This window comes from Callithrix jacchus, chromosome 2 (assembly GCF_049354715.1).
Source record: "Callithrix jacchus isolate 240 chromosome 2, calJac240_pri, whole genome shotgun sequence".
Taxonomy (NCBI): Eukaryota; Metazoa; Chordata; class Mammalia; order Primates; family Cebidae; genus Callithrix; species Callithrix jacchus.
In genome coordinates, this window is record NC_133503.1 from 64,512,660 (window position 1) to 64,533,594 (window position 20,935).

At 38.2% G+C, this 20,935-nt stretch overlaps 1 pseudogene; it reads left to right on the top strand.

Annotated features, from left to right (window-relative positions):
- Positions 1–16,408: 16,408 nt before the first annotated feature.
- On the top strand, positions 16,409–17,905 carry LOC100400712 (ADP-ribosylation factor-like protein 5A pseudogene; annotated as a pseudogene).
- The last annotated feature ends 3,030 nt before the right edge of the window (positions 17,906–20,935 follow it).

A 20,935-nucleotide genomic window follows, 5' to 3' on the forward strand; every position in this document is an offset into this window, starting at 1 on the left:
CATCAGTTTACTCTGTTGAAAATTTCTTCTTTTTTTTTAAGCAGGGCACACAGTAATCCTTAGCCCCTGGATTTTTTTTTTTTTTAATTTTGATAGGTTTTGGAGGAACAGGTGGTGTTTGGTTACATGTATAAGTTTTTTAGTGGTTAATTTCTGAAATTTTGGTACACCCATCACCCAAGCAGTGTACACTCTACCCAATGTGTAGTCTTTTGTCCCTTACCCACCTTGCACCCTTCCCCGAGTCCCCAAAGTTCATTGTGTCATTCTTATGCCTTTTTGTCCTCATAGCTTAGCTCCCACTTATGAGTGGGAACAGGATGTTTGGGTTTCCATTCTTGAGTTACCTCACTTAGAATAATGGTCTCCAATTCCATCCAGATCACTGCAAATGCCATTATTTTATCTCTTTTTGTGGCTTAATAGTATATATATATGACTTTTGGGCTGGTTCCATATTTTTGCAATTGCAAATTGTGCTGCTATAAATATGCATCTGCAAGCATCTTCTTCATACAATTATTTCTTTTCTTATTATACTTTAAGTTCTGGGATTCACGTGCAGAATGTGCAGGTTTCTTACATAGGTATACACTTGCCATGGTGGCTTGCTGTACCCATCAACCCATCACCTACAGTAGGTATTTCTCCCAGCACTATTCTTCCCATAGCCTCCAATCCCCCAACAGGCCCAAATGTGTGACGTTCCCTCCCTGTGTCCTTGTGTTCTCATTGTTCAACTCCCACTTATGAGTGAGAACATGCGGTGTTTGGTTTTCTGTTCTTCTGTTGGTTTGCTGAGAATGATGGTTTCCAGCTTTATCCATATCCCTGCAATGACCTATTTTCCTTTGGGTTGATACACAGTAGTGGGATTGCTGAATCAAATTGTAGATCTACCTTTAGTCCTTAAACGAATCTCTACACTGTTTTCCATAGCAGTTGTACTAGTTTACATTCCCACCAACAGTGTAAAACTGTTCCCTTTTCACCATATCCACATTAACATCTATTATTTTCTGATTATGGCCATTCTTGCAGGAGTAGGTATTGCTTTGTGGCTTTTATTTGCATTTCCCTGATAATGACTGATGTTGAACATCTTTTCTTTTTTCTTTTTTTTTTGAGACGGAGTCTCGCTCTTGTTACCCAGATTGGAGTGCAATGGCACGATCTCGGCTCACCACAACCTCTGCCTCCTGGGTTCAGGCAATTCTCCTGCCTCAGCCTCCCAAGTAGCTGGGACTACAGGCGTGCACCACCATGCCCAGCTAATTTTTGTATTTTTAGTAGAGACGGGGTTTCAGCTTGTTGACCAGGATGATCTTGATCTCTTGACCTCGTGATCCACCTGCCTCGGCCTCCCAAAGCTCTGGGATTATAGGTGTGAGCCCTCGCGCCTGGCCTTGAACATCTTTTCATATGTTTGTTGGCCATTTGTATATCTTCTTTTGAGAATTGTCTCTTCATGTCCTTAGCCCATTTTTTGACGAGATTGTTTGTTTTTTTCCCTTGATGACTTGTTTGAATTCCTTGTAGATTGTGGATATTAGTTCTTATCAGATGTATAGATTGCGAAGATTTTCTCCCACTCTGTGGGTTGTCTGTTTACTCTGCTAATTATTTCTTTTGCTGCGAAGAAGCTTTTTCATTTAATTAATCTTTGTTTTTGTTGTATGAAGTTGTTGGCTAAGCCAATGTTTAGAAGGGGTTTTCCAAATTTATCTTCTAGAATTTTTATTGTTTCAGGTTTTAGATTTAAGTCTTTCATCCAACTTAAGCTGATTTTTGTATAAAGTGAGAAATGAGGATCCAGTTTCATTCTTCTACATGTGGCTTGCCAATTATCCCAGCACCATTTGTTCAACGGAGTGTTATTGCCCCACTGTATGTTTTTGTTTTCGTTGTTGAGGATCAGTTGACTGTTAAGTATTTGGCTTTATTTCTGGGTTCATTATTCAGATCCACTGGTCTATATGTCTGTTTTTATACCAATTCCATGCTGTTTGGGGGACTATGGCCTTATGCTGTATTTTGAAGTATGGGTCATTTACAAAACTACATTCCCTTTAACAAAAAACATTTGCATGCCTTTTTTTATAATATTTTACCAAAAACTTCTACTTTTCTTACACACCTTGTATGTAAACCTGTTTTTCTAGTAGTCTCAATTACAAGTTATAATATTAACTCTAGCAACTTTCAGTTTTGGTAACACATTCAAAAGTGGGCAAAGGATGTGAACAGACACTTTTCAAAAGAAGACATATATGAGGCCAACAAACATATGAATAAATGCTCATCATCACTGGTCATTAGAGAAATGCAAATCAAAACCACATTGAGATACCATCTCACACCAGCTAGAATGGTGATCATTAAAACATCTGGAGATGACAGATGCTGGAGAGGATGTGGAGAAATAGGAACACTTTTACACTGTTGGTGGGAGTGTAAATTAGTTCAACCATTGTGGAAGACAGTGTGGCGATTTCTCAAGGAACTAGAAATAGAAATTCCATTTGACCCAGCGATCCCATTTCTGGATATATATCCAAAGGATTATCAATCATTCTATTATAAGGACACATGGACATGAATGTTCATTGCAGCACTGTTTACAATAGCAAAGACTTGGAACCAACCCAAATGCCCATCAATGATAGACTGGATTGGGAAAATGTGGTACATATACACCATGGAATACTATGCAGCCATAAAAAATGATGAGTTCATGTCCTTTGTAAGGACACATATGAACCGGGAAACCATCATTCTCAGCAAATGGACACAGGAACAGAGAATCAAGCACTGCATGTTCTCACTCATAGGCGGGAGTTGAACAATGAGAACACATGGACACAGGGAGGGAAGCATCACACACTGGGGTCTGTGGGGGGTGTCTAGGGGAGGGACAGTGGGGGGTAGGTAGTTGGGGAGGGATAACATGGGGAGAAATGCCAGATATAGGTAGTGGAAATGGAGGCAACAAACCACATTGCCATGTACGTACCTATGCAACAATCCTGCATGTACTTTACATGTACTGCAGAATCTAAAATGCAATAATTAATATATATAAAGAAACCTGATAAGTAAGCCATTTTATCTATGTACTGGGGTGGAGCCTAAGACATCAGACAGAAGTAAAGATAAGGTCTAGCTCAGCTAGGAGCCATGGCTAACTCCATATGTCCCCAATTCTTATCTAATGCTCCAAAGTAAGAGTATTTGAAGAATCAAATGCTTCAAAATAGGTAAACTGAACAATTTTCAGAAGTCAAAAAAGCAGTTTATGACCTTAAAGAATTTAGCAAATCTAATATCTAATCTTGATTTAGACCAAATGTCTAACTTTTGAAGACATTTTTAACTGTACCAATAATCTTTAAAACTATATTTCTGAAAGATTACTAAAGTCACATGAACAAAACGGCATTAAAGTTTCTACTTTTCTGACAAAATATGATTTAAGTGCTTACTTTTGCAAGCCAATTAATTGAGCTCTTTTTTTTGAGATGGAGTTTCACTGTTGTTACCCAGTTTGGAGTGCAATGGCACGATCTCGGCTCACCACAACCTCCGCCTCCTGGGTTCAAGCAATTCTCCTGCCTCAGCCTCCCGAGTAGCTGGGATTACAGGTGCACACCACCATGCCCAGCTAATTTTTGTATGTTTAGTAGAGACGGGGTTTCACCCTGTTGACCAGGATGGTCTCAATCTCTTGACCTCGTGATCCACCTGCCTCGGCCTCCCAAAGTGCTGGGATTATAGGTGTGAGCCACTGCGCCCATCCAATTGAGCTCTTTCATATAAACATCACACACAACACATATAAATACACAAACAGACAAAAGATCCAGTAGCTGTATGATTTTTTATTTCCCAGATTCTGAAATGGATTACTGGCTTCACGGTGGAACTCCTGGAGAAACAAGGCCAAGAAGGCATGCGGTTTCTTATTAGGGCCTAATAAGCAGACACAGCTGGAAGACAGAAACAGATCCCCTAAATTAAAGATACCATCTTATACTAGATCCTGGATTGCTAAAAAGGAGGAAAATCCTACAGGATAAGATAGTGCAATGTTTCCACGGTGCACCTCCTTGCAAGGCAACCCAAAGCCTATAAGCCCATTTTGTAATCAGCCTATTCCCCCATGGAAGTGTCATCTCTCAGTAAAGGGTGGAGATGTTTCCACATCTTCCAGGTGGTCAAGCGCATGCTTCTCTAGTCCAAGCATGCAAAAAACCAAGTATCCCTCTGTGACTGCCATTAGGCGTCCCTTAAAGTATATTTTCTACATAGTTCTCCCATAATGCAAAGTAATTTTTTATACCCTCCAAAGTTAAAGCTATCAGATAACACAGTGCAAAACAGAACAAAGCCTTTGGTTTTGAAAGGGATATATTTTCTTTCAGTTCCTAGGGTTCCATGAGGAAAACAGTTTGTCCCAGAATGGGGTCTGTGATACCTCCTCTTCTTCTACCCAGGAGTCCCAGGCTGTTAGAATTTATCTCTTCTGTGGATATCAAGAGTGACAAGAAGACAAAATGGAGACAAACAATTCAGTTGACTGAGAAGAAAAAAAGACTTTTTTCTTCTGAAAAATAAGATCCAAGAATACTAAAAAAACAGTCTTTTAAATATATGTATAGTTTGTATATTCAATTTGAATTAAGCTGATATTAAACATAGAGCTCTTTTAAAAAAAATATTTTAAAATATGTTATTACCAGACTCTAGCCTGGACAGTCAATATTTCTGGCTTTTGAATTCTATCACGGGTAACCTCCCACATGAAATTGATGTTTTAACTAAGGTTATAACTTAACCATGGGCATATAAGGTATCTCAAAGAGATATAAGCAGTTTCTTTTTCTTTTTTTTTTTTTTTTTACGAGATTTTTAGAATCTCCCCAAGGGTAGTTGAAATAAAGGAAAATTCAAGACAGAAAATTAGAAGCTATCCATGGGGTGGGGGTGGGGGTAATCTTAATAAATGGCAAAGTTACACTAATAACAAACCAGAGAAGAATCATTCTTGAAACCAAGAATTGAACCCATGCTGCTATTGCCAAAAGAGCCTTAACTACTGAGTTACAGCACTGATCAGTTTCTATTGCTCTTCCCAGAAGTCTAGGGCAGCCAGTTTGAGCTTGCAGAGGTTTTTAACTGCTCAAGATACTTTTTAGGGCTATGACATGAACCCCAAAATTCCTGTCCTCTGGATGGTGGAGACCAAGAAAAAGTATCTCCACATGCTCACAAGGATAAGCTCTTAAGGGTACAAAACAAGACAGAAAAATTTTATCCAGTATTGGTTTCAGAGACCCACAGCAAACTTGGTAACTGACCAGTTACCAGGCTGGCTTGAAATGAGAGCCTATAGGGGTCCTAAGCCCACGTTCTATCCGGTGATACCTCCCTCTCAATTACAGAATGACATAGAAAGATAAATTCTTAGCACAAAGTGCACCAGATTTGCTACATCCAAAGACTAATCTCACAAATCCTCTTTTTTTTCTATTAATCAAACTCTTGCAGAGGAGACAAACAGAGATGTTTAACATTCCTACCCCTGCCCCCTCCCCCACACACACAGACCAGAAATTTGACTAGTAAGAATTTCTTACCCTTTATGCTGGGATACCAGGTTTCTGGGTCCTCTTTACAGTTTCCAGAAGAATGGAGCAGCTTTTGATGACACTGCTCACTGTGCCCTAACTGTGGGAGTTGAGCCTCTTTACAAAAGAAAATCACTCTGTTCTGTTTTATGGAACCATAGGCAAAGGATTCTTAATTTAGCAAGATGCTGCCCAACAGGTTGCATGGGGAACCAAATTAACATTTTTTATCCCAGCTAAAGCAAAATATGCGTAACAAAACAGACACTAGTCACCTTGTTCAGCACCCAATATCGACCTGGCAAGGCTCAGACTTTCTTCTGTTGGTCCCTGTTGTCCTTGATCCACTCTTACTGGGGAGGAATGATCTCTGAATGGTAATTCAGTGGGTGATCTCTGGGCAAGATGAAGAGTGAGTCACCCCAGGTCAAGCCCACTGAGCTTTCTCCAGGACTCACTAAATGTGACCAGATATATAAGGAGAGTTCTCTAAGTTAGGTTTGCTGGGCTTTCATCAGCAATTCTTTCAGAAATTCACTTTATGTATACAAGCACACACAAAGACAAGACAGACAGAAGGCCTTCCAAATCAAGATCCCTAACTGAGAACTCCAAGAGTATCCCTTCTAAACCATCCTTCTATTCTCTTTATGAGAAGTCTCCCCAAAATCTTCCTGACCAAGGAGACGTCTCTCAAAACAAGACTCTATGAATTAAGGAGAGTCAACCAAGACCCCAAAAGGAGCCAAACTGAGACACCCATAATGGAGCAACAGAAAAACTGAGACCCCTGAAGAAGCCAAACCATTCAGGAGAAGGAAGGACGCATTGGCAACACCTAGGATACTCACCAAACCAAACACTTCGTAATGAGGCTGCATCTACAGACACTCCATGACCGGCTATAGACAGACACCCTGTGATATGCCTATAGTTATGGGATATCTTCCCAGGACTATTTCTCTATTGCAAGTAAATCCATGCACACTGGGTCAGCAGTGCCCCACCAGTAGAGAGAGTACCAGAGTCAACCCCCTATCCAAGAGAACTAAGCAGCTGCTTGGGCTGCTGTCTGGATCCATTGCGGGAGGGGGGCTACTGAACCATGGGCAGGTAACCACAAGGGCAATCCCAGAAGATCCCCAAAATTTGTAACTGCCCAATGGGTTCATTTTGCCTGCTGCCTAGACAGAGTCAGTTTATTGAGACAGGGGAATTGCAATGGAGAAAGAGTAATTTACACAAAGCCAGCTGTGAGGGAGACTGGAGTTTTATTATTACTCAAATCAGTCTCCTACTCTGTTGATAGTTTATTTTGCTGTGCTGAAGCTCTTTAGTTTAATTAGGCCCCACTTCTCAATTTTTGGTTTTGCTTCAGTTGCTACTGAGGACTTCGTCATAAATTTTTTCCCATGGCAAATGTCCTGAGTGGTGTTTTTTAGGTTATTATGTAAAATTGTTCTAGTTTGTAGTCTTACACTTAAATCTTTAATCCATCTGAGTTAATTTTTGTAAACAATGAAAATAACAGGTTCAATTTCAATCTTCTGCCTACGGCTAGCCAGTTCTCTCAGCATGATTTATTGAACAGGGAGTCCTTTTACCATTGCTTGTTATTGTCAACTTTGTTGAAAATCAGATGATTATTGGTGTGTGACTTTATGTCTGGATTCCCTAACCTGAAGAGACATATTTTAAACATAAACACACACATAGTTTAAAAGCAAAGGAGGGAAAAATATATACCATGCAGACACTAATCATATGAAAGCTGAAGACAAATGGCTAATAAACTCATGAGATAATGAGAAGAAAGGAAAAAGGGATGGAAGGAGGAAATAAGAGCAAGTGAATTGTGATATAATTAGGCAGGGTCACTGGAACACTGAAGTCCTACCCCTTTCTGAGGTTCATAAGTAGATGCACAAGAGGCAGTGTGAAGCAGAAGTGCATTTCACTTGTTGCTGGGGCTCTGGTCCCTGGCCCCATTTAGCATCTAGAAAGTCAGCTGGATACCAGAGAGGATGCATGTTTTTTTTTAGCCCATCCAGGGTTGCTGGTTCCACCTCCCAATGTATCCCTCAACTGTGCACTTCTCACCATAGCCAAGGCCACCAATCTAACCCATGCTATTATTCCCTCTCCGTCAACTACTGCAGAAGTTTTGTTCATTGGTCTCATGGCTTTCCTGCTGCCACCTGTCATTCCCTTTTGAAACAACCAGGATGATCTTTTAGAAACACAGATCTGACAATGCCCAGAGCCTCCTCGGAGCAGAAGCCAATGGTTCCCAAAGCCTCAGGCACCTCACTCATGGCCCTACACTCTTCTCATTATGGACCATCTGCCCTGACTGCCTTGCAGTTCTTCACAGCACCAGACTCTGCCCACCTCCCTCACCCGCTTAGGTCCTATTCTCTGTCTGGAACACATTTCTTTAATCTGGTTCCCTCACATCCTTCAGAATCAGCCCAAATGTCACTTCCTTGGAGAGCAATCAGATCCCTCTTACTTACTCTCTCTGGAAATGCCTTCCTTTCACAGCACCTACCACAATTTGTAATCATATATACATCTTTGTGTTTGTTTGTTTAAAGTCCCTCTTCTACCCGGAGAGAGCTTCACAATGGAAGGACTGTGTTTTGTTTGTTTATTTCACCACCGTATCTTCAGCACCTAATACACAAAAGAAGCTTATTAATCTTATTGAACCTAGAATAAGACCACACACCTACAACTATCTGATCTTTGACAAACCTGAAAAAACAAGCAATGGGGAAAGGATTCCTATTCAATGAATGGTGCTGGGATAACTGTCTAGCCATGTGCAGAAGACCGAACTGGACATTTTCCTTATACCATATACAAAAATTAACTCAAGATGGATTACAGACTTAAATTTAAAACTGAAAACTATGAAACCTTTGGAAGACAACTTAGGCAATACCATGTAGGACATAGGCACAAACAAAGATTTCATGATGAAGACACCAAAACCAATTGCAACAGAAGCAAAAATTGACAAATGGAATTTAATTAAACTAAAGAGCACTGAACAGCAAAATGAACTATCGACAGAGTAAATAGACAACCTACAGAATGGGAAAACAGTTTTCAAACTATGCATCTGACAACAGTATAATATCCAGCATCTATGAGGAACTCAAATTTACAAGAAAAAACAAATAACAGCATTAATAAGTGGGCAAAGGACATGAACAGACACTTTTCAAAAGAAGACATATATGCAGCCAAGAATCATATGAAAAGAAGCTCAACATCACTATCATTAGAGAAATGTAAATCAAAACCACAATGAGACACCATCTAACACCAGTCATCAGAATGGCTAGTATTGAAAAATCAAAAACGGATTCTGGTGAGGTTGTGGGAAAAAAGGAATGCTTTTACACTGTTTGTGGAAGTGTAAATAAGTTCAACCATCATGGAATACAATGTGACAATTCCTGAAAGACCTAAAAACAGAAATACCATTTGACCCAGCAATCCCATTACTGGGTATATAGCCAAAGGAATATAGATAATTCTGTTATAAAGAGGCATGAACACATATTCATTGAAGCACTATTCACAATAGAAAGACATGGAATCAACCCAAATGCCCATCAAAGATAGACTGGATAATACAAATGTGGTACATGGAATACTACGCAGCCATAAAAAGGAACAAGATCATGTCCTTTGTGGGGACATGGATGGAGCTGGAGGCCATTATCCTTAGCAAACTAACATAAGAAGAGAAAAGCAAATACCACATGTTCTTACTTGTAAGTGGGAGCTAAATTATTTATGAGAACATATGGGCATAGGGGTGAGTGTCCTCGGAGGATGGAGGGTGGGAGGAGGTAGAGGATCAGGAAAAATAATTAATGGGTACTAGGCTTAATACCTGGGTGATGAAATAATTTTTACAAAAAACCCCATGACACAAGTTTACCTATGTAACAAACCTGTACTTGTACCTATGTACCAAACCTGCACATGTATATGCTCATTTATTCTGTTTTTAACTTTTAAGTTATATATATATAAATGAACATATATATGCTCATTTTTATATATATAAATATTTATATATGCTCATATTATTAAAATATCACAATATAAATATGTCATATTTGTATTATAATTATATTAATATTATCTTATAATATGTATATGTCATATTATATATATGTTCATATTAGGCTGAACTACAATTTCAGATCCTAATCCAATAGGAAGGAAGTCAGAGCAACACTCCCAGGGAGAAGCAGAAGGTTTGAGAGTCAAAGGAAAGTAAAATGAACATCTCCTCCAAAGTAGAGGCTGGTCCAGACCACCTGCCCAGGAAGAGAGAAAAATAGAGAAAGATGGTTAGTTTGTAATTTCCCAGAGGATAGAAAGGAAACTATTCAATTTTTCTCTCAAGTATTTTATTCTGACTTTCCTTAATACTCAGTAGTCAAACTTTCAGAAAAATCTGTTCAATGCTAGTGTTTCTTAGAGGAATGTTTGCCTGATTTAAAAAAAGGCATCAGATCACCTAAAACTCAAGACCTAAACTCTTCCTCACTCTTCCTCACATTATGGCGACCACTGTTGTTGTTGTTTTTTCTTTTTTTGGACTGTCATTCACGTTCGTAATTGTAGAATTTGCACAGTGCCTGAGAGTTAGTAAATGCTAATAACTACTGAATAAATGAATGAATTAGTAAAGAATAAACAAGTACACATTATACAATCTGTGGACAACTAACCCCCCCCAAAAAAAACATAATAGAAGTTGTGCCTAATCCCTTGTGTTTACAGGTTTCTGCTCCTTGGCACACAGTGTTAGTGAAATTTATAAGCTAATATTTCAGAATAACCATTTGTCGCATGTTATAGTCAATTAAAATTCTCTTTCCCACGACCTCCATTGTAATTAGCACAGAAAATGGGTTTTAGCTGCTTGCTGGAATGTACATTTACTACTGTGTTCTCTCTCTGTCAAGTGACAAAGAGCTGACCTTCATTTAGTAGCTGCGTGTCTGCTGTACGCTTCTTCTGCCGCAATCACTGCAAGCAATTGGCTAAATTCTTCACCTGGACTGGGTCAAATCCTGAAGATGCCGTTTAGTCCAGCGAACGTACAAAGTTCTGTCCCTTGACTCATGCTGCCTCCAGCTTCCTTAAAACACCGCTTTCTGAACCTATGTTAGTTGATAAACATAAGAACTGAGTCAAGGCCCAGGGGAGTCATTATTAAGATGTCAACCTAGAGAGATGAGCAGAGAAGCAAAGGCAGGAGGAGCCAGGCCAGAGCAGGGTAGGTGGCTCTGACATAGACAGCAGCCGCTTGCTTGCACCAGGGCATAGAGAACATCCCCAAGATCTAGATAAGAGACTTCCACTGCTGTGCGCCAAGGGGAAGGGTAAAGCTTACAGACTAGATTCATATTATGAACATTTGAGTCAAATAAATGAAAAGATGCAACAATGAAGTGACTTAAATTTTTACAAGCATTTCCATCTGTCTATAAAGGCACTCCTGGAATGACGGGGCAACTGGCAACAATGATTCTATCTTTAAAGGGTCAGGGCATGCAGGTTACCTAGGGACTTGGTTTTTATGCAAGAAATGCTTAGTGAAAATGGATGACTAAAACACTAACATTCCTTTCCACTTGGCAAGCAAATAACTCAGAATCCATATTGGCAAATGCTTTTTCATTTAGAAAGGAGAGGCTATTGATCAAATAAGCCTTTTCAATGTCAGAAACCAAATTTTATAGCCTAAGAATATCTCTCTCTTTTTCTTCCAATTAGTTTGAATAGTTTGAATGGTTACAGGGGCCCTTTAATGCCCAATCTAAAATATCTCTATCCCACCACTTGACTACATCAAAATTTTCCCACCATGATATATGGCTTTAGCTTTTTTTTTTTTTTTTTTGCTCCCTTTTATAGGAAAATTTCCAGAAAGAGAAAAAACTTTAAGCTCATTGCAGTTCTTAACCAGCATCCTGACATAACAGAGTACTGTATCTGGACAACCATTTACAGTCTTCAAAACGTTTCCACATTTATCACTGAATTTTATCTGCACCATAACAATTATGGTTATTGCAATAAATTTTGTTGGGAAAACTGGAAATCCACATGCAGAAGAATGAAATTATCTCACGTCATATACTGATCATCTCAATAGACACAGAGAAAGCATTAGGCAAAATTTAACATGTTTTCATAATAAAAACTCAATAAATTAGGTATAAAAGGAATGCATGTCAACACAGTAAAGGCTATATATGACAAGCTCACAGTTTTCATTAAAAGCTTATACTCCAAGATCAGGAATAAGACAAAGATGCCCACTCTCATGACTTTTTTCTTATACTACTGAAAGTCATAGCCAGAAGAATTACACAAGAAAAAGAAATAAAAGGCATATTGTTTTTATTTGCAGATGACATAATCTTATATAGAGAAAACCCTAAGGATTCACCAAAAGGCTATGATAACTAGCAAACAAATGCGGTAAAATTGCAGATACAAAATAAACCTACCTACAAAAATCAGTAGCTTGTCTGTATACTATCAATGAACTATTTGGAAAATAAATCACACCTATAATAGCATCCCAAAAAATCATAGGAATAAATTTAACCAACGTTGTAAAAGATCTATCACTAAAAACTATAAAACAGCAATGGAAGAAATTTAAGACACAAATAAGTAAAAATATGTTTTATATTCATGGATTTAAGAATTATTATTGTAAAAATGTCCTGATTACCCAAAGCAACCTACAGATTGAACACAGTCTCCATCAAAATTCCAAAGGCGCTTTTGCAGAAGTAAAAAGAAGCAATTTCAAAATGTATATGGAACCACAAAGGACCCTGAACAGCCAAAGCAATCTTGAGCAAAAACAAAGCTGTAAGCGTTACACTACATGACTTCAAAATATTCTACAAAGCTATAGTAATCAAGACGATATGGCACTAGCACAGAAATTTTATATATATATATATATAATTGGAATATAATATATATTTCTGTGCTAGTATATATAACATATATTATTATATATAATTTATATATATAATTTCTGTGCTAGTATATGTTATATGTATTTAATATTATATATAATATATTTATATATAACATATTATATATAATATATTTTATATAATATATTAGCACAGAAATTGTATGTATAATTGGCATATAATATGTATATTCCATTGGTCTGCGCATATATACATATATAAAATATACCAATGGAATATATATATTATATACCAATTTTATTTATATACGTGTGTGTGTGTGTGTGTGTATAATAAACCAATAGAATAAAATGGACAGCCCAGAAATAAATCCACTTATTTATGGTCAGTTGATCATCAACAAAGGTGCCAAAAACACATAATGGGGAAAGGACAGTCTTTTCGATAAATAGTACTGAGAAAAACTGGATATCCATATGCAGAAGAGTGAAATTGGACCTTTATCTCACACCATATACAAAATCAACTCAAAGTGTATTAAAGACTTAAACATAAGACTTGACACTGTAAAACTACTACAAGAAAACTCAAGGAAAAGCTTCCTGATATCAGGCTGGGCAATAATTTTTTCAGCCAGGGCTACAAAAGCACAGGCTACAAAAGCAAAAATGTACAAATGGGATCTATCAAACTAAAAAGTCTTTGCACAGGAAAGGAAACAATCAACAAAGTGACAAGATCATCTATGGAATGGGAGAAAATATTTGCGAACCATACATCTGATAAGGGGTTGTATCCAAAATATGGAAGGAACTCAATAGCAAGACAACATATAGATTAAAGAATGGGCAAAAGGCTGAATACACATTTCTCAAAAAATGACAAACAAATGGCCAAGAGGTACATGAAAAAATGCTCAGCATCACTAAAATCAGAGCAATGCAAATCCAAATCACAACAGGTATCATTTCACACCTGTTAGAAGGGCTGTTTTCAAAAAGAAAAGACAACAAGTGTTGGTGAAGATGTGGAGAAAGCGACACTTGTATGTTGTTAGCGGATGTAAATTAGTACAGCCACTATGAAAAACAGTATGGAGGTTTCCCAAAAAGGAAAACTAGAACTACCATATGATCTGGCAATCTATCCTACCTCTGGGTATATATTCAAAGGAAATAAAATCAGTATCTTAAAGAGGTATCCTCATTCCTATGTCCACTGCAGCATTATTCATAATAGTCAAGATTTGAAATCAACCCAAGTTTCCATCAGCAGATGAATGGATAAAGCAAATGTGGTGTTTGCTTGCAAAGGAATACTATTCAGCCTTTAAAGAAAAAGGAAATGCTGTCATTTGGGACATGGGTGAACCTAAAGGACTTTATGCAAAGTGAAATAAGCAAGGTACAGAAAGGCAAATACTGCATGATGTCACTCAGAATAAAAAAAAAAGTCTAACTCACAGAATCTAAAAAAAAGTCTGACTCACAGAAGCAGAGAGTAGGGTTTATGATGGGTTGACTCCAAGGGATTCTATGGTACTGTGAGACAAGGTAGCTAACATAAGAAGCCATACTTGCTCGTTTCTGCCTGCCAACAAAATGTCACAAGCAGCTAACTATGGGATGACATACAGCTCTCTGGAAAGATGCTCTGAAGACAAAACAGGAGAGAGCGCATGACCCCAACGTCTCTTGCCTGGGTCACTGTATTCCTGAAAAGATGAATGACCTTAGTCCTTGCCTTTTTCTTCACTTAACAACTGGCAGGGCTAGTAATTATGCTGTCATAATCAATAACCAGATGTTATTGATTATACATACCCAGTTGGGACTCTGCTTTAATGTAACCTATGAGCAAATGTGATGTGGTTTTGCATGCACTGAACATCCACAGCCTGTCTCTAAACCAGGAGCTAAAACACCCGGGGAAGTCTAACAGAACTTCTAAGAAAGACTCCCTGGGCTGCTGTCCTCAGTAAGACTTCTCAATAAAACTTCAATTCTTTAAAAGCTTAATTTTTTCTTTAGTCAACAGTACAAAGGTAGACATTGCATCTCAGACACATATTTGTGACATGAGAGCACCAAATGATGTCATAGTTTCCTCTACAAATAGAATCACGGTGATGTGAAGAGAGGGAGTGATATGAGAACTGAGACACCTGCATGGCTCCCATGGCCCGGGGTCCCATAACCCAAAAAATCATGAGCCACTGCACTCAGAGCCTTGGGCATTGATATGATTGCATCAAAACAGCAGCATTTGTCACATTAAAGGATAATAGTTAATTAAACAGTATCTACTTTATGGCTTAATTTGTATTTTCTTAATTTGCAATTTCTAGTTTTAGAAATTCATAATAGTATAAGCATAAAGTGATCATGATGCTCATTTCACTGACTAATAAAAATGATTTAGTTGGATACCTGGGAGTTGTTCAACTTCTTCCCTCTAAAAGTTGTTCAAATGTTGAGTTTGAGAAGATACGTTAAACCTGCTTTCCCCAGCATTCATGGAAGATGGAACAATGGGTATCATTATCCACCCTCGTTTTGCTCATGAAGGAGTTGGAGTTCCACACAGAAGAACTCGCTCAATAGCACTCCTCTCATCTGTGTTTGAGCTACAACCAGTGTCCCAACTCTTCTAGGGTGGTAAAAGAAGTTTAGAGGAAAGGTTGCAAACTGGTGGTCCACAGACAAACTTTGGTCTCCTCCTAAAAGTATTAAAAAATTAAGATAGTTCACATTAAAAACCCCAATTTTCCAGTTTCTCTTGAAAAATTAGACTTGATGACAATGGCCCACATTCTTACAGGACAATCAATGGTCAGGGTTTGGAGTAGCTGCTCCGCATCAGAGGTGCCCAGACCTACCCCAGTGCCTCTCAAATCTCCTGGGCTTTTGCTCCAGTGCAAAGTCTGACTGAGCAGGTTTGGAGTGGGGCTGAGATTCTAACAAGCTCCCAAGTGGTATGAATACTCCTGGTCCAGCCATCTGACTCTGATCCTTCTGCCTCCATCTTTCACTTTTAAGGACCCCTCTGATTACATTGGGCCCATTTGGATGATCCAGGATAATCTCCTTATTTTAAAGTCAGATGACTAGCAAACTTAATTCCATCCACAACCTTAATTCCCTTTTGCCATGTCACCAAACATATCCACAAATTCTAAGGATTAGGACTTGGTCATCTTTGGTGAGCCATTATTCTGCCCACTATATTCAGTAAATATGTATTATTATCACTATTCAAATTAAGTTATCTTCATCTTTCTACCCTGCCCAAAGCCTTGATCAGAGAGGCAGATCATTAAAATCTGGTTCCTCTAGTACTCAGTAATGTCAACTCAGGCCCTTATTTGATTTTCTCAGTAAAACCAACAGTAGCCAGCTGTTGTCTTGAGGCATTATATAGGCAGGCTGATGACAGGGAACCTGCTTGGCCCTGAAAAGTTCTCCAAAGCCAGTGAGCACCCAGCCAAAGCCAATACCAGCTCAGGGGAGCTCAGAGTGTTGAGAAGGTCAAGAATGAACATTTGATTTTAAAATCAGATGGCCAGGCATAGTGGCTCATTCTTGTAATCCCAGCACTTTGGGAAGCCAAGGTGGGCAGACCACTTTAGCCCAGGAATTCGAGAATTCCAGTCCAGTCTATGCAACATGATGAAACCCCATCTCTACCAGGAAAAAAAATATATATACACACACACACACACACACACGCACACGCACACGCACACGCACACACCCATATTTTAAATATATACACATATAGACCGCTGCCGCCCGAGAGGAGCTGGGTGAGGACGGTGGCCCGCGAGGCTCGTCAAGGACAACGCGGCAGCGATGTCCGCGAGCCAGGCGAGTGCCGCAGCGGCAGCGGCGGGGCCTCGCGCGCGGCAGGGCGGCCTGGGCTTCGGTTTCCCTCCGGTTCCCTGGAAGCGGGCCCGCGGCCAGCGCGGGAGGAGCAGCAGAGGCGGAGACTCCAGCGCATCTCTCTCCTCCCCCTCAGCCTGAGCCAGGGGAGGCGAGGCGGCCCAGGTGTCTGGAAGGGGGTCCGCTGCCCGAGAATGGGAATTCTCTTCACCAGAATATGGAGACTGTTCAATCACTAGGAGCACAAAGTTATCATTGTTGGGCTGGATAATGCAGGAAAAACTACCATCCTTTACCAATGTTCTATGAAGTTGTACACACATCTCCTACAATGGGAAGTAACGTAGAAGAGATAGTGATTAATAATCCACGTTTCCTAATGTGGGATATTGGTGGCCAAGAATCTCTTCGTTCTTCCTGGAACACTTATTATGCTAACAGAGTTTGTAATAGTTGTTGTGGACAGTACAGACAGAGAGAGGATTTCTGTACCTAGAGAAGAACTCTGTAAAATGTTAGCACATGAGGACCTAAGAAAAGCTGGATTGCTGATTTTTGCTAATGAACAAGATGTTAAAGAATGCATGACTGTAGTAGAAATCTCCCAGTTTTTGAAGCTAATTTCTATTAAAGATCACCAGTGGCATATGCAGGCATGCTGTGCTCTCACTGGCGAGGGATTGTGCCAAGGACTTGAATGGATGATGTCACGACTTAAGATTAGATGACTTCTACTGACCTCTTCTCATAGACTTTGTATGAATGAAGTGCTGGACTTTACCTGAAAGTTGCAAAAATTAATGATTTAGATATATTTATAATAAACTGATTTAAACTTTTTCTATAAGAAGAAAAATTAAGACCACTTATTTGAAAACAAAGATGAAGTCTCACCTTCCAATTTGCTTTCTCATTAGTTTTTCCAACGTAAGTTTTAAAGCTGTGATTGACATTTTTCTCATAATGAATCCTCTCAGGACATTGTGTAGCCTGCGGTAAGTACAAAGGGAGAGGAAGACATTTTGAATTTTAAGAGCATTATTATCAGTATAACCCTCCCTAGTTGAATGTTGTTTTCTTCTTGTTCCATTAAGTCAAAATACAAATCACAGATACTCAGTTTCCAATATTTTAAAATGTAACGTTACGTATAAAAAGTATTTCACTTAAGGTTGTGTGTGTATCGTGTATATACCTCAAGTTCAAGTTAATGGCTTTGATTTATGTTCTAAAGAAACACAAATAACACAAATATTAATAATATCCTTATAACCGTCATGAGATAAATATTGGCTTTGGTGTTAAGTGCCATTTTATACTTTCTCCCTGTATTCTCTGTATTGTACTAATCAACCTCCCAAATCAATGAGCTGCTTGTTTAAAAAAAAAGAAGGAAAAAGCATGACATTGTGTATTGATTTTTTGTTGACTAAAATCACACACGTGGAAACATGTAATTCAGCAGAGTGGGATAGCTATCAGATTCTTGGCTTAGTATTACTAATGGACAGGATTGTACCATGAGCAATTATCGGATTATTCCTTTCAGTGGTTCTTATGGCATCTAAATTACTGAATAAATTATTCATTAATCAGTGAATCATAAATTACGATTTAAATGATCAAATGAATTCTCAGCATTAATTGAAAACTGTTGTGTTGTGGAAAACATGTCTTCCCAGGAAAGTAACACTCTATAAATACTGTTAAACAATTTAGCTCTATTATTTTTAAATATTATATTGTATGTCAAGCGGTTAAAATGAATTTCAGAGTAAAAGTTGGGTGTGTTTCTGAGCAACATTGATAATTTCTTATTTTGGTACTTGAAATATAGTGTGAGATTTTTTTATTTCTAAATTTTGTTGTATCTTCTATTACATAAATGCATTGTTTGACAGTTATAAAATGCAAGTTTTTTTGAATAATCTTAAGAATTTGGCTTAAAAATTCATTGATAAAATGTATTATTTGTACTATGAAGTAACTTGACCCAAAACGCCCTTTATGTTAGCTTAGCGTGTACTCAAGAAATGCCTAAAAAAATAAAATATATACTTTATTTGATAACACAGCCTAGGTAACACAGGGTTTCTGTCACAATTTGTACTTTATTTGAATAAAAATCTTGAAATTGAAGATATCCCTCTTACCCTCAACAAACCATAATGTAATGAAGCACGAGCCACACAATTTTGTCTCTTTCCTAATACAAGTATGTCCTGTCCCTGGCATTAGTTAATGCAGTGACTAGAAATGCAGTGACTAGATGTTGAGCCATTTCATTGGTGCATATGTATATGTGTATGTGTCCAAATTCCTCCTCCTTGTTTAGATTCTACTTATAAATCAAACTATTTAATAGAATCTTAATACATTTATCATATATTCTTCCAGGTTTTTTTTTTTTTTTACTAACTATAGACTATGACTAAATTCTGGGGCAAAGCTTGATTGTATTTTCAGTGATGCATAGTTACATTGTTTCATATTAGAAATCATTGTGCATGGAAAGTGAAATGTGCATACGATTTTAAATTATTGTAATATGTACTGTGCCCTTCCCCTAAACATCTTACATTGATGATACACAGAATTCCTCTGTTTTTGCTTGAAAATAGCCCTTTAGATTGGAGTAGCCTTTTCTTACATCCCTCTATTGTTCCATGGTATAAGGTGATATCTACAAAGCACTTTTAAAGATACTTTTTAGGTTAATGTCCAAGATACAGCATTGAGGAGGCAGCTATGTCTAATGAGGGCTCTCTTGTTTGCTAGAGATGAGAGAAATGTATACTAATCATTTTAATTTGTACTTAAAATGCATTTTACTAATCATATTGATTTTAAATATGACAGATTCTTCTTGTAGATATTAATCTTTAATCTTTCTTGTTTATCATATTGTTCTAGAGAAGCCTAGATAAAAATGAATTCCACCTAGTCTCTTTGTAAAACACCTTCCCTGCGCACTCCCCATCCCTTCCAATTGAGCTCTATGCACTTTGACAAGCAAATAAGAAGACATTAGGTTTCTTGTATTTGAATTTCCAAAACAATAAAAGGTTTTTACTCAAGATTTGCATGCAAGAGGCAGAAATTTTGTCTCATCTCTTCATCATTTTGTGAACTTGTGTTTCTCTGTATGCTAGGGAAATTTTGCACACAAGGAATGTTTGAAAAAGTGAGAAGTTTAGAGTGCTTGGGTGCTTTTTATTTGCTCAGCGCTGATATGTTAGGTATCAAGGGAAATAATGCTTCAGGACCTTTTCCACAACACAGCTTCATCAATGACTGGGGGATATTTATGTTTGTGCTGAGGAAAGGGAGGAGTAGGCAGGTTGGAGTGGGGGCCTTTCCGTGGAAAGCAGTGCAGTCAGCTGCTTTATAGATGTGGTTTTTCATTATACTTGTAACAACATTCTTGTGTCCATAATTGACTGAAATGTCAAGTTTCAGGAATGCAGGGCATTTATCAGGTGACCGGAAGTAGAAGCTTGTTGATTATGAAATGGAAGAATAATGTCAAGGTAGTTGGGGGAAAATGACAAATAAGATTTTACTGGTGAATTTCCATGTTTAATATGTATATTAATCTTTTTTTAAGTTGCATGTTAATCTGGTATAATGTATTATCTCTGCTTTATGCTTTGGGTAAAAAGGAAAAAAAAAGGACGAGTTACAATTGTTACTCTATTATGTACTATTACATATACCTTTTCTTTTAGAAAGGGTTAATTATAATTACTATTCACAAAAAAAATATATATATACATATATAGATAATACATATACATGTTTAAATTTCATATACGTATAACTACATATAAATTTCATATATATATACGTATATATATATATAAATTATCTGGGTGTGGTGGCACACACCAGCTACTTTGGAGGCCGAAGTGAGAGAATTACTTGAGCCCAGGTGGTTGAGACTGCAGTGAGCTATGATTTCACCACTGCACTCCAGCTTGGAAGACAGAGCAAGATCCTCTCTTAAAATAATAATAAATCAGAGCTTAAGCATGACACATCAGAGCATTGAGAAAACTCTCATTGCTCCAATGTGTCATGCTTAAGCTCTGATTTATAATAATTATTATTTATAGAAGTGAGGTGCCTCCCACACCCACTGTGAAGCTGGACCACCGTAGTATCCTTCTGACTTCCCCCACCTACTCCCTTGGAAGAAAGAGAAGAGGCCAACAGGGCCTCTTCAGGCCAACATGGGTTTCTACTTAGGCTCCTTCATCCGCAGGCTATGTGACCCGTGGAGAAGGATTAACTCCTCCAGGCTTCCTTTTGCCCATCTGTAGGATGGGTGTGATTAGCCACACTTTGCAAAGCTGTTGCAAGAACTTGAGATGACAATGTGGCACAGGGCAGCTATTCAGGGCTCCTGAGCAGTGACATCACGTTTCAT